The sequence below is a fragment of the Salmo salar genome, chromosome ssa02 (genome assembly GCF_905237065.1).
Source record: "Salmo salar chromosome ssa02, Ssal_v3.1, whole genome shotgun sequence".
Classification (NCBI taxonomy): Eukaryota; Metazoa; Chordata; class Actinopteri; order Salmoniformes; family Salmonidae; genus Salmo; species Salmo salar.
Genome location: NC_059443.1, coordinates 15,918,053 through 15,941,987, shown reverse-complemented (window position 1 = coordinate 15,941,987; position 23,935 = coordinate 15,918,053). Strand labels below are relative to the sequence as shown.

The window sequence follows — 23,935 nt, the reverse complement described above, 5'->3', positions numbered from 1 at the left end:
TAATCTAATGTTTTGCTTTCGTTGTAAAGCCTTTTTGAAATCGGACAGTGTGGTTAGATTAACGAGAGTCTTGTCTTTAAATAGCTGTAACATAGTCATATGTTTGAGAAATTGAAGTAATAGGATTTTTAAGGTTTTGAAAATCGCGCCACAGGCTGCAAGTGGCTGTTACGTAGGTGGGACGAATTCGTCCCGCCTAGCCCAGAGAGGTTAACGCTATTTGTGATTTTGTGAAGCCTATGCTGGTTGAAAAAATATTTTTGATGTGGGGAGCTGTCATCAGATAATCACATGGTATGCTTTTGCCATAAAGCCTTTTTGAAATCCGACAATGCAGTTGGATTAACAGGAAGTTAAGCTTTTAAATGATATAAGACACTTGTATGTTCATGAATGTTTAATATTATGACTTTGTCATTTGAATTTGGCGCTCTCCAATTTCACCGGATGTTGTCGGAAGAGGGTATTACTGTCAAGAGGAGTGAAACAAGGTTGTCCACTATCGACATATCTATTTATTATGGCCATCAAAATAAAATGATAGCTATTAAAATCAGATCCAACAATAATATCAAGGGGATAGAAATCTGAGGCTTAAAAACCAAGGTGTCATTGTACACTGAGGACTCATGCTTTCTTTTAAATCCACTGTTTTGATCCCATAGACAATCTAGATCATTTCTCTAACCTCTCTGGAATACAACTGAACTATGATAAGTGTACCATTATAAAATGGGATGGTTTTCAGAGATTGGTGGGAGTGGTTGAGGGTAGCTGAAGGGTGGGACGTAAAATAAATACAAATATATGACTAATGTAAAATATACTGTGTCCATAATATGTGTATAGTATGTATAAGCTAGAAGTAGAAGCCTAAGTATTGTTGTCCATTAATTTTCTCAAATTAGGGAGGGGTGGTAGGGTTATGGGAAAATAATAAAATAAAATGTTTGTAAAAATGTTTTATGAGGGATTGGAAATAATGCAGACATTACATTGAAGATACCCACATTCTATCTGCAATATTAAAGCTTATCTACCCCTAAAAATAACAAATAGATGGTCATGAAGGAAAGGAGACAAGTAAAGGAAGAGAGGAGACTATTAAATTAGTTTTCTTAAGAATGGCTCCATAGCTCAGGGGTTAGAGCACTGGTCTTGTAAACCAGGGGTCGTGAGTTCGATTCTCACTGGGGCCTTGATTTTGACTCTACCCTCTGTGACATTCATCTGAAACTTTACACAGTGCTGCACAGGGTGGGAGTTACCATTTCTCTCGCTCTATACAGCACAAAGTTCAAAATGTGACAATAAACTGACAATATATCGCCCTGCAAAAATAATTCTCCCTGTATTACTACTGTAAGAGACATTGCCAAACAAACTGATGATACCATTCCACCTTTGCCGATTCTGTCCTTGGCCGCCCATCATGATTAAAAAGGGCTGAAACTAGAGACAGGAGTAGCAGAGGTCATGTAAACCAGTGATGCATGTTGAAAGAATAACAACATTAACTTGGACTTGTCCTTATATTAACTGTAACTCAGTAAAACCTTTTCAGTTGTTGCGTGTTGCGTATATATTTTTGTTCAGTATGGTAAATAATGTCTACTTCTGAGAAAGTATTAAAACTTAGAGTTAGGGGTCAGTATCCTGAATTTCTGCCTGACTGATGTGCCCAAAGCAAACTGCCTGTTACTCAGGCCCAGAAGCTAGGAAATGGATATAATTGGTAGAATTTGATAGAAAACAATTTGAAGTTTCTAAACTGTTAAAATAATGTCTGTGAGTATAACAGAATTTATATGGAAGGCAAAAACCCGAGGAAAATCCATCCAGAAATATTTTTGGTGGGCGGTAACAGGCCTTTCCAATGCAAGTCTATGGGCCTACATATAAAAATTCTTCCCATATTGTAGTACCTATGGATTCCACTAGATGTCAACAGTCTTTATACAGGGTTTCAGGCTTGTTTCTTGAAAAACAAACAAGTAATAGTAGTTTTTTCCAAGGGAGCTCAACAGGAAAAGTAGGCTTTTGTGGCGCACGTGAATGAGGGCGCGCTCTTCGTTATTTTCCTTTCCTATTGAACACCGTTCTTTCCATCTGAAATATTATAATTTATTTACATAGTAGGGTACCTGAGGATTGAGTAGAAACATTGTTTGACTTTTTTGGACGAAGTTTACCGGTAGCTTTTGGATTCCTTTGTATGCATGTTGAAGGAGTGGATTACTGAACTCAATGGCGCCAACTCAACTGACTTTTTTGGATATAAAGAAGGACTTTATCAAACAAAACGAACATTCATTGCGTAGCTGGGACCCTTGGGATTGCAAACAGAGGAAGATCTTCAAAGGTAAGTGATTTATTTAATCGCTATTTGTGATTTTGTGAAGCCTATGCTGGTTGAAAAAATATTTTTTAATGTGGGGAGCTGTCATCAGATAATCACATGGTATGCTTTTGCCATAAAGCCTTTTTGAAATCCGACAATGCAGTTGGATTAACAGGAAGTTAAGCTTTTAAATGATATAAGACACTTGTATGTTCATGAATGTTTAATATTATGACTTTGTCATTTGAATTTGGCGCTCTCCAATTTCACCGGATGTTGTCGGAAGAGGGTATTACTGTCAAGAGGAGTGAAACAAGGTTGTCCACTATCGACATATCTATTTATTATGGCCATCAAAATAAAATGATAGCTATTAAAATCAGATCCAACAATAATATCAAGGGGATAGAAATCTGAGGCTTAAAAACCAAGGTGTCATTGTACACTGAGGACTCATGCTTTCTTTTAAATCCACTGTTTTGATCCCATAGACAATCTAGATAATTTCTCTAACCTCTCTGGAATACAACTGAACTATGATAAGTGTACCATTATAAAATGGGATGGTTTTCAGAGATTGGTGGGAGTGGTTGAGGGTAGCTGAAGGGTGGGACGTAAAATAAATACAAATATATGACTAATGTAACATATACTGTGTCCATAATATGTGTATAGTATGTATAAGCTAGAAGTAGAAGCCTAAGTATTGTTGTCCATTAATTTTCTCAAATTAGGGAGGGGTGGTAGGGTTATGGGAAAATACTAAAATAAAATGTTTGTAAAAATGTTTTATGAGGGATTGGAAATAATGCAGACATTACATTGAAGATACCCACATTCTATCTGCAATATTAAAGCTGATCTACCCCTAAAAATAACAAATAGATGGTCATGAAGGAATATGAGACAAGTAAAGGAGGAGAGGAGACTATTAAATGAGTTTTCCGAAGAATGGCTCCATAGCTCAGGGGTTAGGGCACTGGTCTTGTAAACCAGGGATCGTGAGTTCGATTCTCACTGGGGCCTTGATTTTGACTCTACCCTCTGTGACATTCATCTGAAACTTTACACAGTGCTGCACAGGGTGGGAGTTACCATTTCTCTCGCTCTATACAGCACAAAGTTCAAAATGTGACAATAAACTGACAATATATCGCCCTGCAAAAATAATTCTCCCTGTATTACTACTGTAAGAGACATTGCCAAACAAACTGATGATACCATTCCACCTTTGCCGATTCTGTCCTTGGCCGCCCATCATGATTAAAAAAGGGCTGAAACTAGAGACAGGAGTAGCAGAGGTCATGTAAACCAGTGATGCATGTTGAAAGAATAACAACATTAACTTGGACTTTTCCTTATATTAACTGTAACTCAGTAAAACCTTTTCAGTTGTTGCGTGTTGCGTATATATTTTTTGTTCAGTATGGTAAATAATGTCTACTTCTGAGAAAGTATTAAAACTTAGAGTTAGGGGTCAGTATCCTGAATTTCTGCCTGACTGATGTGCCCAAAGCAAACTGCCTGTTACTCAGGCCCAGAAGCTAGGAAATGGATATAATTGGTAGAATTTGATAGAAAACAATTTGAAGTTTCTAAACTGTTAAAATAATGTCTGTGAGTATAACAGAATTTATATGGAAGGCAAAAACCCGAGGAAAATCCATCCAGAAATATTTTTGGTGGGCGGTAACAGGCCTTTCCAATGCAAGTCTATGGGCCTACATATAAAAATTATTCCCATATTGTAGTACCTATGGATTCCACTAGATGTCAACAGTCTTTATACAGGGTTTCAGGCTTGTTTCTTGAAAAACAAACAAGTAATAGTAGTTTTTTCCAAGGGAGCTCAACAGGAAAAGTAGGCTTTTGTGGCGCACGTGAATGAGGGCGCGCTCTTCGTTATTTTCCTTTCCTATTGAACACCGTTCTTTCCATCTGAAATATTATAATTTATTTACATAGTAGGGTACCTGAGGATTGAGTAGAAACATTGTTTGACTTTTTTGGACGAAGTTTACCGGTAGCTTTTGGATTCCTTTGTATGCATGTTGAAGGAGTGGATTACTGAACTCAATGGCGCCAACTCAACTGACTTTTTTGGATATAAAGAAGGACTTTATCAAACAAAACGAACATTCATTGCGTAGCTGGGACCCTTGGGATTGCAAACAGAGGAAGATCTTCAAAGGTAAGTGATTTATTTAATCGCTATTTGTGATTTTGTGAAGCCTATGCTGGTTGAAAAAATATTTTTTAATGTGGGGAGCTGTCATCAGATAATCACATGGTATGCTTTTGCCATAAAGCCTTTTTGAAATCCGACAATGCAGTTGGATTAACAGGAAGTTAAGCTTTTAAATGATATAAGACACTTGTATGTTCATGAATGTTTAATATTATGACTTTGTCATTTGAATTTGGCGCTCTCCAATTTCACCGGATGTTGTCGGAAGAGGGTATTACTGTCAAGAGGAGTGAAACAAGGTTGTCCACTATCGACATATCTATTTATTATGGCCATCAAAATAAAATGATAGCTATTAAAATCAGATCCAACAATAATATCAAGGGGATAGAAATCTGAGGCTTAAAAACCAAGGTGTCATTGTACACTGAGGACTCATGCTTTCTTTTAAATCCACTGTTTTGATCCCATAGACAATCTAGATAATTTCTCTAACCTCTCTGGAATACAACTGAACTATGATAAGTGTACCATTATAAAATGGGATGGTTTTCAGAGATTGGTGGGAGTGGTTGAGGGTAGCTGGAGGGTGGGACGTAAAATAAATACAAATATATGACTAATGTAAAATATACTGTGTCCATAATATGTGTATAGTATGTATAAGCTAGAAGTAGAAGCCTAAGTATTGTTGTCCATTAATTTTCTCAAATTAGGGAGGGGTGGTAGGGTTATGGGAAAATAATAAAATAAAATGTTTGTAAAAATGTTTTATGAGGGATGGGAAATAATGCAGACATTACATTGAAGATACCCACATTCTATCTGCAATATTAAAGCTGATCTACCCCTAAAAATAACAAATAGATGGTCATGAAGGAAAGGAGACAAGTAAAGGAGGAGAAGAGACTATTAAATGAGTTTTCTGAAGAATGGCTCCATAGCTCAGGGGTTAGAGCACTGGTCTTGTAAACCAGAGGTCGTGAGTTCGATTCTCACTGGGGCCTTGATTTTGACTCTACCCTCTGTGACATTCATCTGAAACTTTACACAGTGCTGCACAGGTTGGGAGTTACCATTTCTCTCGCTCTATACAGCAGAAAGTTCAAAATGTGACAACAAACTGACAATATCGCCCTTCAAAAATAATTCTCCCTGTATTACTACTGTAAGAGACATTGCCAAACAAACTGACGATACCATTCCACCTTTGCCGATTCTATCCTTGGCCGCACATCATGATTAAAAAAGGGCTGAAACTAGAGACAGGAGTAGCAGAGGTCATGTAAACCAGTGATGCATGTTGAAAGAATAACAACATTAACTTGGACTTTTCCTTATATTAACTGTAACTCAGTAAAACCTTTTCAGTTGTTGCGTGTTGCGTATATATTTTTTGTTCAGTATGGTAAATACTGTCTACTTCTGAGAAAGTATTAAAACTTAGAGCTAGGGGGCAGTATCCTGAATTTCTGCCTGACTGATGTGCCCAAAGCAAACTGCCTGTTACTCAGGCCCAGAAGCTAGGAAATGGATATAATTGGTAGAATTTGATAGAAAACAATTTGAAGTTTCTAAACTGTTAAAATAATGTCTGTGAGTATAACAGAATTTATATGGAAGGCAAAAACCCGAGGAAAATCCATCCAGAAATATTTTTGGTGGGCGGTAACAGGCCTTTCCAATGCAAGTCTATGGGCCTACTTATAAAAATTCTTCCCATATTGTAGTACCTATGGATTCCACTAGATGTCAACAGTCTTTATACAGGGTTTCAGGCTTGTTTCTTGAAAAACAAACAAGTAATAGTAGTTTTTTCCAAGGGAGCTCAACAGGAAAAGTAGGCTTTTGTGGCGCACGTGAATGAGGGCGCGCTCTTCGTTATTTTCCTTTCCTATTGAACACCGTTCTTTCCGTCTGAAATATTATAGTTTATTTACATAGTAGGGTACCTGAGGATGGAATAGAAACATTGTTTGACTTGTTTGGACGAAGTTTACCGGTAGCTTTTGGATTCCTTTGTATGCATGTTGAAGGATTGGATTACTGAAATCAATGGCGCCAACTCAACTGAGTTTTTTGGATATAAAGAAGGACTTTATCAAACAAAACGAACATTCATTGCGTAGCTGGGACCCTTGGGATTGCAAACAGAGGAAGATCTTCAAAGGTAAGTGATTTATTTAACCTGTTAGGGCTAGGGGGCAGTATTGACACGGCTGGATAAAAAACATACCCGATTTAATCTGGTTACCACTCCTACCCAGTAACTAGAACATGCATATACTTATTACATATGGATAGAAAACACCCTAAAGTTTCTAAAACTGTTTGAATGGTGTCTGTGAGTATAACAGAACTCAAATGGCAGGTCAAAACCTGAGAGATTCCTTTACAGGAAGTGGCCTGTCTGACCATTTCTTGAACTTCTTTTCCATCTCTATCTTTTACTAAGGATCTCTGCTCTAACGTGACACTTCCCATGTCGTCCATAGGCGCTCAGAGCCCGGGAAAAAACAGAATGTCGTCATTCCAGCCCCAGGCTGAAACACATTATCGCCTTTCTCAAGTGGCCGATCAAGGGACTCTGGGCTTATGCGCGTGACCCGACCGCCCCGCCTTTGTGATTTTTTCCTCTGTTTGCCGAAAAGGAGATTCCCTGTCGGAATATTATCGCTTTTCTACGAGAAAAATGGCGTAAAAATTGATTTTAAACAGCGGTTGACACGCTTCGAAGTACAGTAATGGAATATTTAGAATTTTATTGTCACGAATTGCGCCATGCGCACGACACTTCTTTACCATTTCGATAGTGTCTGGAACGCACGAACAAAACGCCGCTATTCGGATATAACGATGGATTATTTTGGACCAAACCAACATTTGTTATTGAAGTAGCAGACCTGGGAGTGCATTCTGATGAAGACAACAAAAGGTAATCAAACTTTTACAATAGTAAATATGATTATGGTGAGTGCTAAACTTGCCGGGTGTCTAAATAGCGAGCCCGTGATGCCTGGGCTATGTACTTAGAATATTGCAAAATGTGCTTTCACCAAAAAGCTATTTTAAAATCGGACATATCGAGTGCATAGAGGAGGTTTGTATCTATAATTCTTAAAATAATTGTTATGCTTTTTGTGAACGTTTATCGTGAGTAATTTAGTAAAATGTTAGCGAATTCCCCAGAAGTTTGCGGGGGGTATGCTAGTTCTGAACGTCACATGCTAATGTAAAAAGCTGGTTTTTGATATAAATATGAACTTGATTGAACAAAACATGCATGTATTGTATAACATAATGTCCTAGGTGTGTCATCTGATGAAGATCATCAAAGGTGAGTGCTGCATTTAGCTGTCTTCTGGGTTTTGGTGACATTATATGCTGGCTTGAAAAATGGGTGTCTGATTATTTCTGGCTTGGTACTCTGCTGACATAATCTAATGTTTTGCTTTCGTTGTAAAGCCTTTTTGAAATCGGACAGTGTGGTTAGATTAACGAGAGTCTTGTCTTTAAATAGCTGTAAAATAGTCATATGTTTGAGAAATTGAAGTAATAGGATTTTTAAGGTTTTGAAAATCGCGCCACAGGCTGCAAGTGGCTGTTACGTAGGTGGGACGAATTCGTCCCGCCTAGCCCAGAGAGGTTAACGCTATTTGTGATTTTGTGAAGCCTATGCTGGTTGAAAAAATATTTTTGATGTGGGGAGCTGTCATCAGATAATCACATGGTATGCTTTTGCCATAAAGCCTTTTTGAAATCCGACAATGCAGTTGGATTAACAGGAAGTTAAGCTTTTAAATGATATAAGACACTTGTATGTTCATGAATGTTTAATATTATGACTTTGTCATTTGAATTTGGCGCTCTCCAATTTCACCGGATGTTGTCGGAAGAGGGTATTACTGTCAAGAGGAGTGAAACAAGGTTGTCCACTATCGACATATCTATTTATTATGGCCATCAAAATAAAATGATAGCTATTAAAATCAGATCCAACAATAATATCAAGGGGATAGAAATCTGAGGCTTAAAAACCAAGGTGTCATTGTACACTGAGGACTCATGCTTTCTGTTAAATCCACTGTTTTGATCCCATAGACAATCTAGATCATTTCTCTAACCTCTCTGGAATACAACTGAACTATGATAAGTGTACCATTATAAAATGGGATGGTTTTCAGAGATTGGTGGGAGTGGTTGAGGGTAGCTGAAGGGTGGGACGTAAAATAAATACAAATATATGACTAATGTAAAATAAACTGTGTCCATAATATGTGTATAGTATGTATAAGCTAGAAGTAGAAGCCTAAGTATTGTTGTCCATTAATTTTCTCAAATTAGGGAGGGGTGGTAGGGTTATGGGAAAATAATAAAATAAAATGTTTGTAAAAATGTTTTATGAGGGATTGGAAATAATGCAGACATTACATTGAAGATACCCACATTCTATCTGCAATATTAAAGCTGATCTACCCCTAAAAATAACAAATAGATGGTCATGAAGGAAAGGAGACAAGTAAAGGAAGAGAGGAGACTATTAAATTAGCTTTCTGAAGAATGGCTCCATAGCTCAGGGGTTAGAGCACTGGTCTTGTAAACCAGGGGTCGTGAGTTCGATTCTCACTGGTGCCTTGATTTTGACTCTACCCTCTGTGACATTCATCTGAAACTTTACACAGTGCTGCACAGGGTGGGAGTTACCATTTCTCTCGCTCTATACAGCACAAAGTTCAAAATGTGACAATAAACTGACAATATATCGCCCTGCAAAAATAATTCTCCCTGTATTACTGCTGTAAGAGACATTGCCAAACAAACTGACGATACCATTCCACCTTTGCCGATTCTGTCCTTGGCCGCCCATCATGATTAAAAAAGGGCTGAAACTAGAGACAGGAGTAGCAGAGGTCATGTAAACCAGTGATGCATGTTGAAAGAATAACAACATTAACTTGGACTTTTCCTTATATTAACTGTAACTCAGTAAAACCTTTTCAGTTGTTGCGTGTTGCGTATATATTTTTGTTCAGTATGGTAAATAATGTCTACTTCTGAGAAAGTATTCAAACTTAGAGCTAGGGGCAGTATCCTGAATTTCTGCCTGACTGATGTGCCCAAAGCAAACTGCCTGTTACTCAGGCCCAGAAGCTAGGAAATGGATATAATTGGTAGAATTTGATAGAAAACAATTTGAAGTTTCTAAACTGTTAAAATAATGTCTGTGAGTATAACAGAATTTATATGGAAGGCAAAAACCCGAGGAAAATCCATCCAGAAATATTTTTTGTGGGCGGTAACAGGCCTTTCCAATGCAAGTCTATGGGCCTACATATAAAAATTCTTCCCATATTGTAGTACCTATGGATTCCACTAGATGTCAACAGTCTTTATACAGGGTTTCAGGCTTGTTTCTTGAAAAACAAACAAGTAATAGTAGTTTTTTCCAAGGGAGCTCAACAGGAAAAGTAGGCTTTTGTGGCGCATGTGAATGAGGGCGCGCTCTTCGTTATTTTCCTTTCCTATTGAACACCGTTCTTTCCGTCTGAAATATTATAGTTTATTTACATAGTAGGGTACCTGAGGATTGAATAGAAACATTGTTTGACTTGTTTGGACGAAGTTTACCGGTAGCTTTTGGATTCCTTTGTATGCATGTTGAAGGAGTGGATTACTGAAATCAATGGCGCCAACTCAACTGACTTTTTTGGATATAAAGAAGGACTTTATCAAACAAAACGAACATTCATTGCGTAGCTGGGACCCTTGGGATTGCAAACAGAGGAAGATCTTCAAAGGTAAGTGATTTATTTAATCGCTATTTGTGATTTTGTGAAGCCTATGCTGGTTGAAAAAATAATTTTGATGTGGGGAGCTGTCATCAGATAATCACATGGTATGCTTTTGCCATAAAGCCTTTTTGAAATCCGACAATGCAGTTGGATTAACAGGAAGTTAAGCTTTTAAATGATATAAGACACTTGTATGTTCATGAATGTTTAATATTATGACTTTGTCATTTGAATTTGGCGCTCTCCAATTTCACCGGATGTTGTCGGAAGAGGGTATTACTGTCAAGAGGAGTGAAACAAGGTTGTCCACTATCGACATATCTATTTATTATGGCCATCAAAATAAAATGATAGCTATTAAAATCAGATCCAACAATAATATCAAGGGGATAGAAATCTGAGGCTTAAAAACCAAGGTGTCATTGTACACTGAGGACTCATGCTTTCTTTTAAATCCACTGTTTTGATCCCATAGAAAATCTAGATAATTTCTCTAACCTCTCTGGAATACAACTGAACTATGATAAGTGTACCATTATAAAATGGGATGGTTTTCAGAGATTGGTGGGAGTGGTTGAGGGTAGCTGAAGGGTGGGACGTAAAATAAATACAAATATATGACTAATGTAACATATACTGTGTCCATAATATGTGTATAGTATGTATAAGCTAGAAGTAGAAGCCTAAGTATTGTTGTCCATTAATTTTCTCAAATTAGGGAGGGGTGGTAGGGTTATGGGAAAATACTAAAATAAAATGTTTGTAAAAATGTTTTATGAGGGATTGGAAATAATGCAGACATTACATTGAAGATACCCACATTCTATCTGCAATATTAAAGCTGATCTACCCCTAAAAATAACAAATAGATGGTCATGAAGGAATATGAGACAAGTAAAGGAGGAGAGGAGACTATTAAATGAGTTTTCTGAAGAATGGCTCCATAGCTCAGGGGTTAGGGCACTGGTCTTGTAAACCAGGGATCGTGAGTTGGATTCTCACTGGGGCCTTGATTTTGACTCTACCCTCTGTGACATTCATCTGAAACTTTACACAGTGCTGCACAGGTTGGGAGTTACCATTTCTCTCGCTCTATACAGCAGAAAGTTCAAAATGTGACAACAAACTGACAATATCGCCCTGCAAAAATAATTCTCCCTGTATTACTACTGTAAGAGACATTGCCAAACAAACTGACGATACCATTCCACCTTTGCCGATTCTGTCCTTGGCCGCACATCATGATTAAAAAAGGGCTGAAACTAGAGACAGGAGTAGCAGAGGTCATGTAAACCAGTGATGCATGTTGAAAGAATAACAACATTAACTTGGACTTTTCCTTATATCAACTGTAACTCAGTAAAACCTTTTCAGTTGTTGCGTGTTGCGTATATATTTTTTGTTCAGTATGGTAAATACTGTCTACTTCTGAGAAAGTATTAAAACTTAGAGCTAGGGGGCAGTATCCTGAATTTCTGCCTGACTGATGTGCCCAAAGCAAACTGCCTGTTACTCAGGCCCAGAAGCTAGGAAATGGATATAATTGGTAGAATTTGATAGAAAACAATTTGAAGTTTCTAAACTGTTAAAATAATGTCTGTGAGTATAACAGAATTTATATGGAAGGCAAAAACCCGAGGAAAATCCATCCAGAAATATTTTTGGTGGGCGGTAACAGGCCTTTCCAAAGCAAGTCTATGGGCCTACTTATAAAAATTCTTCCCATATTGTAGTACCTATGGATTCCACTAGATGTCAACAGTCTTTATACAGGGTTTCAGGCTTGTTTCTTGAAAAACAAACAAGTAATAGTAGTTTTTTCCAAGGGAGCTCAACAGGAAAAGTAGGCTTTTGTGGCGCACGTGAATGAGGGCGCGCTCTTCGTTATTTTCCTTTCCTATTGAACACCGTTCTTTCCGTCTGAAATATTATAGTTTATTTACATAGTAGGGTACCTGAGGATGGAATAGAAACATTGTTTGACTTGTTTGGACGAAGTTTACCGGTAGCTTTTGGATTCTTTTGTATGCATGTTGAAGGATTGGATTACTGATATCAATGGCGCCAACTCAACTGAGTTTTTTGGATATAAAGAAGGACTTTATCAAACAAAACGAACATTCATTGCGTAGCTGGGACCCTTGGGATTGCAAACAGAGGAAGATCTTCAAAGGTAAGTGATTTATTTAACCTGTTAGGGCTAGGGGGCAGTATTGACACGGCTGGATAAAAAACATACCCGATTTAATCTGGTTACCACTCCTACCCAGTAACTAGAACATGCATATACTTATTACATATGGATAGAAAACACCCTAAAGTTTCTAAAACTGTTTGAATGGTGTCTGTGAGTATAACAGAACTCAAATGGCAGGTCAAAACCTGAGAGATTCCTTTACAGGAAGTGGCCTGTCTGACCATTTCTTGAACTTCTTTTCCATCTCTATCTTTTACTAAGGATCTCTGCTCTAACGTGACACTTCCCATGTCGTCCATAGGCGCTCAGAGCCCGGGAAAAAACAGAATGTCGTCATTCCAGCCCCAGGCTGAAACACATTATCGCCTTTCTCAAGTGGCCGATCAAGGGACTCTGGGCTTATGCGCGTGACCCGACCGCCCCCGCCTTTGTGATTTTTTCCTCTGTTTGCCGAAAAGGAGATTCCCTGTCGGAATATTATCGCTTTTCTACGAGAAAAATGGCGTAAAAATTGATTTTAAACAGCGGTTGACACGCTTCGAAGTACAGTAATGGAATATTTAGAATTTTATTGTCACGAATTGCGCCATGCGCACGACACTTCTTTACCATTTCGATAGTGTCTGGAACGCACGAACAAAACGCCGCTATTCGGATATAACGATGGATTATTTTGGACCAAACCAACATTTGTTATTGAAGTAGCAGACCTGGGAGTGCATTCTGATGAAGACAACAAAAGGTAATCAAACTTTTACAATAGTAAATATGATTATGGTGAGTGCTAAACTTGCCGGGTGTCTAAATAGCGAGCCCGTGATGCCTGGGCTATGTACTTAGAATATTGCAAAATGTGCTTTCACCAAAAAGCTATTTTAAAATCGGACATATCGAGTGCATAGAGGAGGTTTGTATCTATAATTCTTAAAATAATTGTTATGCTTTTTGTGAACGTTTATCGTGAGTAATTTAGTAAAATGTTAGCGAATTCCCCAGAAGTTTGCGGGGGGTATGCTAGTTCTGAACGTCACATGCTAATGTAAAAAGCTGGTTTTTGATATAAATATGAACTTGATTGAACAAAACATGCATGTATTGTATAACATAATGTCCTAGGTGTGTCATCTGATGAAGATCATCAAAGGTGAGTGCTGCATTTAGCTGTCTTCTGGGTTTTGGTGACATTATATGCTGGCTTGAAAAATGGGTGTCTGATTATTTCTGGCTTGGTACTCTGCTGACATAATCTAATGTTTTGCTTTCGTTGTAAAGCCTTTTTGAAATCGGACAGTGTGGTTAGATTAACGAGAGTCTTGTCTTTAAATAGCTGTAAAATAGTCATATGTTTGAGAAATTGAAGTAATAGGATTTTTAAGGTTTTGAAAATCGCGCCACAGGCTGCAAGTGGCTGTTACGTAGGTGGGACGAATTCGTCCCGCCTAGCCCAGAGAGGTTAACGCTATTTGTGATTTTGTGAAGCCTATGCTGGTTGAAAAAATATTTTTGATGTGGGGAGCTGTCATCAGATAATCACATGGTATGCTTTTGCCATAAAGCCTTTTTGAAATCCGACAATGCAGTTGGATTAACAGGAAGTTAAGCTTTTAAATGATATAAGACACTTGTATGTTCATGAATGTTTAATATTATGACTTTGTCATTTGAATTTGGCGCTCTCCAATTTCACCGGATGTTGTCGGAAGAGGGTATTACTGTCAAGAGGAGTGAAACAAGGTTGTCCACTATCGACATATCTATTTATTATGGCCATCAAAATAAAATGATAGCTATTAAAATCAGATCCAACAATAATATCAAGGGGATAGAAATCTGAGGCTTAAAAACCAAGGTGTCATTGTACACTGAGGACTCATGCTTTCTTTTAAATCCACTGTTTTGATCCCATAGACAATCTAGATCATTTCTCTAACCTCTCTGGAATACAACTGAACTATGATAAGTGTACCATTATAAAATGGGATGGTTTTCAGAGATTGGTGGGAGTGGTTGAGGGTAGCTGAAGGGTGGGACGTAAAATAAATACAAATATATGACTAATGTAAAATATACTGTGTCCATAATATGTGTATAGTATGTATAAGCTAGAAGTAGAAGCCTAAGTATTGTTGTCCATTAATATTCTCAAATTAGGGAGGGGTGGTAGGGTTATGGGAAAATAATAAAATAAAATGTTTGTAAAAATGTTTTATGAGGGATTGGAAATAATGCAGACATTACATTGAAGATACCCACATTCTATCTGCAATATTAAAGCTTATCTACCCCTAAAAATAACAAATAGATGGTCATGAAGGAAAGGAGACAAGTAAAGGAGGAGAGGAGACTATTAAATTAGTTTTCCGAAGAATCGCTCCATAGCTCAGGGGTTAGAGCACTGGTCTTGTAAACCAGGGGTCGTGAGTTCAATTCTCACTGGGGCCTTGATTTTGACTCTACCCTCTGTGACATTCATCTGAAACTTTACACAGTGCTGCACAGGGTGGGAGTTACCATTTCTCTCGCTCTATACAGCAGAAAGTTCAAAATGTGACAATAAACTGACAATATATCGCCCTGCAAAAATAATTCTCCCTGTATTACTGCTGTAAGAGACATTGCCAAACAAACTGACGATACCATTCCACCTTTGCCGATTCTGTCCTTGGCCGCCCATCATGATTAAAAAAGGGCTGAAACTAGAGACAGGAGTAGCAGAGGTCATGTAAACCAGTGATGCATGTTGAAAGAATAACAATATTAACTTGGACTTTTCCTTATATTAACTGTAACTCAGTAAAACCTTTTCAGTTGTTGCGTGTTGCGTATATATTTTTTGTTCAGTATGGTAAATAATGTCTACTTCTGAGAAAGTATTCAAACTTAGAGCTAGGGGGCAGTATCCTGAATTTCTGCCTGACTGATGTGCCCAAAGCAAACTGCCTGTTACTCAGGCCCAGAAGCTAGGAAATGGATATAATTGGTAGAATTTGATAGAAAACAATTTGAAGTTTCTAAACTGTTAAAATAATGTCTGTGAGTATAACAGAATTTATATGGAAGGCAAAAACCCGAGGAAAATCCATCCAGAAATATTTTTGGTGGGCGGTAACAGGCCTTTCCAATGCAAGTCTATGGGCCTACATATAAAAATTCTTCCCATATTGTAGTACCTATGGATTCCACTAGATGTCAACAGTCTTTATACAGGGTTTCAGGCTTGTTTCTTGAAAAACAAACAAGTAATAGTAGTTTTTTCCAAGGGAGCTCAACAGGAAAAGTAGGCTTTTGTGGCGCACGTGAATGAGGGCGCGCTCTTCGTTATTTTCCTTTCCTATTGAACACCGTTCTTTCCGTCTGAAATATTATAGTTTATTTACATAGTAGGGTACCTGAGGATTGAATAGAAACATTGTTTGACTTGTTTGGACGAAGTTTACCGGTAGCTTTTGGATTCCTTTGTATGCATGTTGAAGGAGTGGATTACTGAAATCAATGGCGCCAACTCAACTGACTTTTTTGGATATAAAGAAGGACTTTATCAAACAAAACGAACATTCATTGCGTAGCTGGGACCCTTGGGATTGCAAACAGAGGAAGATCTTCAAAGGTAAGTGATTTATTTAATCGCTATTTGTGATTTTGTGAAGCCTATGCTGGTTGAAAAAATATTTTTGATGTGGGGAGCTGTCATCAGATAATCACATGGTATGCTTTTGCCATAAAGCCTTTTTGAAATCCGACAATGCAGTTGGATTAACAGGAAGTTAAGCTTTTAAATGATATAAGACACTTGTATGTTCATGAATGTTTAATATTATGACTTTGTCATTTGAATTTGGCGCTCTCCAATTTCACCGGATGTTGTCGGAAGAGGGTATTACTGTCAAGAGGAGTGAAACAAGGTTGTCCACTATCGACATATCTATTTATTATGGCCATCAAAATAAAATGATAGCTATTAAAATCAGATCCAACAATAATATCAAGGGGATAGAAATCTGAGGCTTAAAAACCAAGGTGTCATTGTACACTGAGGACTCATGCTTTCTTTTAAATCCACTGTTTTGATCCCATAGACAATCTAGATAATTTCTCTAACCTCTCTGGAATACAACTGAACTATGATAAGTGTACCATTATAAAATGGGATGGTTTTCAGAGATTGGTGGGAGTGGTTGAGGGTAGCTGAAGGGTGGGACGTAAAATAAATACAAATATATGACTAATGTAACATATACTGTGTCCATAATATGTGTATAGTATGTATAAGCTAGAAGTAGAAGCCTAAGTATTGTTGTCCATTAATTTTCTCAAATTAGGGAGGGGTGGTAGGGTTATGGGAAAATACTAAAATAAAATGTTTGTAAAAATGTTTTATGAGGGATTGGAAATAATGCAGACATTACATTGAAGATACCCACATTCTATCTGCAATATTAAAGCTGATCTACCCCTAAAAATAACAAATAGATGGTCATGAAGGAAAGGAGACAAGTAAAGGAGGAGAGGAGACTATTAAATGAGTTTTCTGAAGAATGGCTCCATAGCTCAGGGGTTAGAGCACTGGTCTTGTAAACCAGGGGTCGTGAGTTCGATTCTCACTCTGTCCTTGATTTTGACTCTACCCTCTGTGACATTCATCTGAAACTTTACACAGTGCTGCACAGGGTGGGAGTTACCATTTCTCTCGCTCTATACAGCACAAAGTTCAAAATGTGACAATAAACTGACAATATATCGCCCTGCAAAAATAATTCTCCCTGTATTACTACTGTAAGAGACATTGCCAAACAAACTGATGATACCATTCCACCTTTGCCGATTCTGTCCTTGGCCGCCCATCATGATTAAAAAAGGGCTGAAACTAGAGACAGGAGTAGCAGAGGTCATGTAAACCAGTGATGCATGTTGAAAGAATAACAACATTAACTTGGACTTTTCCTTATATTAACTGTAACTCAGTAAAACCTTTTCAGTTGTTGCGTGTTGCGTATATATTTTTTGTTCAGTATGGTAAATAATGTCTACTTCTGAGAAAGTATTAAAACTTAGAGCTAGGGGGCAGTATCCTGAATTTCTGCCTGACTGATGTGCCCAAAGCAAACTGCCTGTTACTCAGGCCCAGAAGCTAGGAAATGGATATAATTGGTAGAATTTCATAGAAAACAATTTGAAGTTTCTAAACTGTTAAAATAATGTCTGAGTATAACAGAATTTATATGGAAGGCAAAAACCCGAGGAAAATCCATCCAGAAATATTTTTGGTGGGCGGTAACAGGCCTTTCCAATGCAAGTCTATGGGCCTACATATAAAAATTCTTCCCATATTGTAGTACCTATGGATTCCACTAGATGTCAACAGTCTTTATACAGGGTTTCAGGCTTGTTTCTTGAAAAACAAACAAGTAATAGTAGTTTTTTCCAAGGGAGCTCAACAGGAAAAGTAGGCTTTTGTGGCGCACGTGAATGAGGGCGCGCTCTTCGTTATTTTACTTTCCTATTGAACACCGTTCTTTCCGTCTGAAATATTATAGTTTATTTACATAGTAGGGTACCTGAGGATTGAATAGAAACATTGTTTGACTTGTTTGGACGAAGTTTACCGGTAGCTTTTGGATTCCTTTGTATGCATGTTGAAGGAGTGGATTACTGAAATCAATGGCGCCAACTCAACTGACTTTTTTGGATATAAAGAAGGACTTTATCAAACAAAACGAACATTCATTGCGTAGCTGGGACCCTTGGGATTGCAGACAGAGGAAGATCTTCAAAGGTAAGTGATTTATTTAATCGCTATTTGTGATTTTGTGAAGCCTATGCTGGTTGAAAAAATATTTTTGATGTGGGGAGCTGTCATCAGATAATCACATGGTATGCTTTTGCCATAAAGCCTTTTTGAAATCCGACAATGCAGTTGGATTAACAGGAAGTTAAGCTTTTAAATGATATAAGACACTTGTATGTTCATGAATGTTTAATATTATGACTTTGTCATTTGAATTTGGCGCTCTCCAATTTCACCGGATGTTGTCGGAAGAGGGTATTACTGTCAAGAGGAGTGAAACAAGGTTGTCCAATATCGACATATCTATTTATTATGGCCATCAAAATAAAATGATAGCTATTAAAATCAGATCCAACGATAATATCAAGGGGATAGAAATCTGAGGCTTAAAAACCAAGGTGTCATTGTACACTGAGGACTCATGCTTTCTTTTAAATCCACTGTTTTGATCCCATAGACAATCTAGATAATTTCTCTAACCTCTCTGGAATACAACTGAACTATGATAAGTGTACCATTATAAAATGGGATGGTTTTCAGAGATTGGTGGGAGTGGTTGAGGGTAGCTGAAGGGTGGGACGTAAAATAAATACAAATATATGACTAATGTAACATATACTGTGTCCATAATATGTGTATAGTATGTATAAGCTAGAAGTAGAAGCCTAAGTATTGTTGTCCATTAATTTTCTCAAAATAGGGAGGGGTGGTAGGGTTATGGGAAAATACTAAAATAAAATGTTTGTAAAAATGTTTTATGAGGGATTGGAAATAATGCAGACATTACATTGAAGATACCCACATTCTATCTGCAATATTAAAGCTGATCTACCCCTAAAAATAACAAATAGATGGTCATGAAGGAAAGGAGACAAGTAAAGGAGGAGAGGAGACTATTAAATGAGTTTTCTGAAGAATGGCTCCATAGCTCAGGGGTTAGAGCACTGGTCTTGTAAACCAGGGGTCGTGAGTTCGATTCTCACTCTGTCCTTGATTTTGACTCTACCCTCTGTGACATTCATCTGAAACTTTACACAGTGCTGCACAGGGTGGGAGTTACCATTTCTCTCGCTCTATACAGCACAAAGTTCAAAATGTGACAATAAACTGACAATATATCGCCCTGCAAAAATAATTCTCCCTGTATTACTACTGTAAGAGACATTGCCAAACAAACTGATGATACCATTCCACCTTTGCCGATTCTGTCCTTGGCCGCCCATCATGATTAAAAAGGGCTGAAACTAGAGACAGGAGTAGCAGAGGTCATGTAAACCAGTGATGCATGTTGAAAGAATAACAACATTAACTTGGACTTTTCCTTATATTAACTGTAACTCAGTAAAACCTTTTCAGTTGTTGCGTGTTGCGTATATATTTTTTGTTCAGTATGGTAAATAATGTCTACTTCTGAGAAAGTATTAAAACTTAGAGCTAGGGGGCAGTATCCTGAATTTCTGCCTGACTGATGTGCCCAAAGCAAACTGCCTGTTACTCAGGCCCAGAAGCTAGGAAATGGATATAATTGGTAGAATTTCATAGAAAACAATTTGAAGTTTCTAAACTGTTAAAATAATGTCTGTGAGTATAACAGAATTTATATGGAAGGCAAAAACCCGAGGAAAATCCATCCAGAAATATTTTTGGTGGGCGGTAACAGGCCTTTCCAATGCAAGTCTATGGGCCTACATATAAAAATTCTTCCCATATTGTAGTACCTATGGATTCCACTAGATGTCAACAGTCTTTATACAGGGTTTCAGGCTTGTTTCTTGAAAAACAAACAAGTAATAGTAGTTTTTTCCAAGGGAGCTCAACAGGAAAAGTAGGCTTTTGTGGCGCACGTGAATGAGGGCGCGCTCTTCGTTATTTTACTTTCCTATTGAACACCGTTCTTTCCGTCTGAAATATTATAGTTTATTTACATAGTAGGGTACCTGAGGATTGAATAGAAACATTGTTTGACTTGTTTGGACGAAGTTTACCGGTAGCTTTTGGATTCCTTTGTATGCATGATGAAGGAGTGGATTACTGAAATCAATGGCGCCAACTCAACTGACTTTTTTGGATATAAAGAAGGACTTTATCAAACAAAACGAACATTCATTGCGTAGCTGGGACCCTTGGGATTGCAGACAGAGGAAGATCTTCAAAGGTAAGTGATTTATTTAACGCTATTTGTGATTTTGTGAAGCCTATGCTGGTTGAAAAAATATTTTTGATGTGGGGAGCTGTCATCAGATAATCACATGGTATGCTTTTGCCATAAAGCCTTTTTGAAATCCGACAATGCAGTTGGATTAACAGGAAGTTAAGCTTTTAAATGATATAAGTAACTTGTATGTTCATGAATGTTTAATATTATGACTTTGTCATTTGAATTTGGCGCTCTCCAATTTCACCGGATGTTGTCGGAAGAGGGTATTACTGTCAAGAGGAGTGAAACAAGGTTGTCCACTATCGACATATCTATTTATTATGGCCATCAAAATAAAATGATAGCTATTCAAATCAGATCCAACAATAATATCAAGGGGATAGAAATCTGAGGCTTAAAAACCAAGGTGTCATTGTACACTGAGGACTCATGCTTTCTTTTAAATCCACTGTTTTGATCCCATAGACAATCTAGATAATTTCTCTAACCTCTCTGGAATACAACTGAACTATGATAAGTGTACCATTATAAAATGGGATGGTTTTCAGAGATTGGTGGGAGTGGTTGAGGGTAGCTGAAGGGTGGGACGTAAAATAAATACAAATATATGACTAATGTAACATATACTGTGTCCATAATATGTGTATAGTATGTATAAGCTAGAAGTAGAAGCCTAAGTATTGTTGTCCATTAATTTTCTCAAATTAGGGAGGGGTGGTAGGGTTATGGGAAAATACTAAAATAAAATGTTTGTAAAAATGTTTTATGAGGGATTGGAAATAATGCAGACATTACATTGAAGATACCCACATTCTATCTGCAATATTAAAGCTGATCTACCCCTAAAAATAACAAATAGATGGTCATGAAGGAAAGGATACAAGTAAAGGAGGAGAGGAGACTATTAAATGAGTTTTCTGAAGAATGGCTCCATAGCTCAGGGGTTAGAGCACTGGTCTTGTAAACCAGGGGTCGTGAGTTCGATTCTCACTGGGGCCTTGATTTTGACTCTACCCTCTGTGACATTCATCTGAAACTTTACACAGTGCTGCACAGGGTGGGAGTTACCATTTCTCTCGCTCTATACAGCACAAAGTTCAAAATGTGACAATAAACTGACAATATATCGCCCTGCAAAAATAATTCTCCCTGTATTACTACTGTAAGAGACATTGCCAAACAAACTGATGATACCATTCCACCTTTGCCGATTCTGTCCTTGGCCGCCCATCATGATTAAAAAAGGGCTGAAACTAGAGACAGGAGTAGCAGAGGTCATGTAAACCAGTGATGCATGTTGAAAGAATAACAACATTAACTTGGACTTTTCCTTATATTAACTGTAACTCAGTAAAACCTTTTCAGTTGTTGCGTGTTGCGTATATATTTTTTGTTCAGTATGGTAAATAATGTCTACTTCTGAGGAAGTATTAAAACTTAGAGCTAGGGGGCAGTATCCTGAATTTCTGCCTGACTGATGTGCCCAAAGCAAACTGCCTGTTACTCAGGCCCAGAAGCTAGGAAATGGATATAATTGGTAGAATTTGATAGAAAACAATTTGAAGTTTCTAAACTGTTAAAATAATGTCTGTGAGTATAACAGAATTTATATGGAAGGCAAAAACCCGAGGAAAATCCATCCAGAAATATTTTTTGTGGGCGGTAACAGGCCTTTCCAATGCAAGTCTATGGGCCTACATATAAAAATTCTTCCCATATTGTAGTACCTATGGATTCCACTAGATGTCAACAGTCTTTATACAGGGTTTCAGGTTTGTTTCTTGAAAAATAAACAAGTAATAGTAGTTTTTTCCAAGGGAGCTCAACAGGAAAAGTAGGCTTTTGTGGCGCACGTGAATGAGGGCGCGCTCTTCGTTATTTTCCTTTCCTATTGAACACCGTTCTTTCCGTCTGAAATATTATAGTTTATTTACATAGTAGGGTACCTGAGGATTGAATAGAAACATTGTTTGACTTGTTTGGACGAAGTTTACCGGTAGCTTTTGGATTCCTTTGTATGCATGTTGAAGGAGTGGATTACTGAAATCAATGGCGCCAACTCAACTGACTTTTTTGGATATAAAGAAGGACTTTATCAAACAAAACGAACATTAATTGCGTAGCTGGGACCCTTGGGATTGCAGACAGAGGAAGATCTTCAAAGGTAAGTGATTTATTTAACGCTATTTGTGATTTTGTGAAGCCTATGCTGGTTGAAAAAATATTTTTGATGTGGGGAGCTGTCATCAGATAATCACATGGTATGCTTTTGCCATAAAGCCTTTTTGAAATCCGACAATGCAGTTGGATTAACAGGAAGTTAAGCTTTTAAATGATATAAGACACTTGTATGTTCATGAATGTTTAATATTATGACTTTGTCATTTGAATTTGGCGCTCTCCAATTTCACCGGATGTTGTCGGAAGAGGGTATTACTGTCAAGAGGAGTGAAACAAGGTTGTCCAAAATCGACATATCTATTTATTATGGCCATCAAAATAAAATGATAGCTATTAAAATCAGATCCAACGATAATATCAAGGGGATAGAAATCTGAGGCTTAAAAACCAAGGTGTCATTGTACACTGAGGACTCATGCTTTCTTTTAAATCCACTGTTTTGATCCCATAGACAATCTAGATAATTTCTCTAACCTCTCTGGAATACAACTGAACTATGATAAGTGTACCATTATAAAATGGGATGGTTTTCAGAGATTGGTGGGAGTGGTTGAGGGTAGCTGAAGGGTGGGACGTAAAATAAATACAAATATATGACTAATGTAACATATACTGTGTCCATAATATGTGTATAGTATGTATAAGCTAGAAGTAGAAGCCTAAGTATTGTTGTCCATTAATTTTCTCAAATTAGGGAGGGGTGGTAGGGTTATGGGAAAATAATAAAATAAAATGTTTGTAAAAATGTTTTATGAGGGATTGGAAATAATGCAGACATTACATTGAAGATACCCACATTCTATCTGCAATATTAAAGCTGATCTACCCCTAAAAATAACAAATAGATGGTCATGAAGGAAAGGAGACAAGTAAAGGAGGAGAGGAGACTATTAAATGAGTTTTCTGAAGAATGGCTCCATAGCTCAGGGGTTAGAGCACTGGTCTTGTAAACCAGGGGTCGTGAGTTCGATTCTCACTGTGTCCTTGATTTTGACTCTACCCTCTGTGACATTCATCTGAAACTTTACACAGTGCTGCACAGGGTGGGAGTTACCATTTCTCTCGCTCTATACAGCACAAAGTTCAAAATGTGACAATATATCGCCCTGCAAAAATAATTCTCCCTGTATTACTACTGTAAGAGACATTGCCAAACAAACTGATGATACCATTCCACCTTTGCCGATTCTGTCCTTGGCCGCCCATCATGATTAAAAAAGGGCTGAAACTAGAGACAGGAGTAGCAGAGGTCATGTAAACCAGTGATGCATGTTGAAAGAATAACAACATTAA

At 37.6% G+C, this 23,935-nt stretch overlaps 8 non-coding genes across 8 annotated transcripts; all 8 read left to right on the top strand.

The window, feature by feature from the left end:
* The first annotated feature begins 1,126 nt into the window (after nucleotides 1-1,126).
* trnat-ugu (transfer RNA threonine (anticodon UGU)) lies at nucleotides 1,127-1,199 on the top strand. The gene has a single exon. It is a non-coding gene; the product is annotated as a tRNA-Thr (tRNA).
* Nucleotides 1,200-3,294: 2,095 nt separating this feature from the next.
* trnat-ugu (transfer RNA threonine (anticodon UGU)) lies at nucleotides 3,295-3,367 on the top strand. The gene has a single exon. It is a non-coding gene; the product is annotated as a tRNA-Thr (tRNA).
* Nucleotides 3,368-5,463: 2,096 nt separating this feature from the next.
* Nucleotides 5,464-5,536, top strand: trnat-ugu (transfer RNA threonine (anticodon UGU)). Its single transcript has one exon. It is a non-coding gene; the product is annotated as a tRNA-Thr (tRNA).
* A 3,555-nt stretch (nucleotides 5,537-9,091) lies between these two features.
* Nucleotides 9,092-9,164, top strand: trnat-ugu (transfer RNA threonine (anticodon UGU)). Its single transcript has one exon. It is a non-coding gene; the product is annotated as a tRNA-Thr (tRNA).
* A 2,094-nt stretch (nucleotides 9,165-11,258) lies between these two features.
* Nucleotides 11,259-11,331, top strand: trnat-ugu (transfer RNA threonine (anticodon UGU)). The gene has a single exon. It is a non-coding gene; the product is annotated as a tRNA-Thr (tRNA).
* Nucleotides 11,332-14,887: 3,556 nt separating this feature from the next.
* Nucleotides 14,888-14,960, top strand: trnat-ugu (transfer RNA threonine (anticodon UGU)). Its single transcript has one exon. It is a non-coding gene; the product is annotated as a tRNA-Thr (tRNA).
* Nucleotides 14,961-21,387: 6,427 nt separating this feature from the next.
* trnat-ugu (transfer RNA threonine (anticodon UGU)) lies at nucleotides 21,388-21,460 on the top strand. Its single transcript has one exon. It is a non-coding gene; the product is annotated as a tRNA-Thr (tRNA).
* Nucleotides 21,461-23,554: 2,094 nt separating this feature from the next.
* trnat-ugu (transfer RNA threonine (anticodon UGU)) lies at nucleotides 23,555-23,627 on the top strand. The gene has a single exon. It is a non-coding gene; the product is annotated as a tRNA-Thr (tRNA).
* The last annotated feature ends 308 nt before the right edge of the window (nucleotides 23,628-23,935 follow it).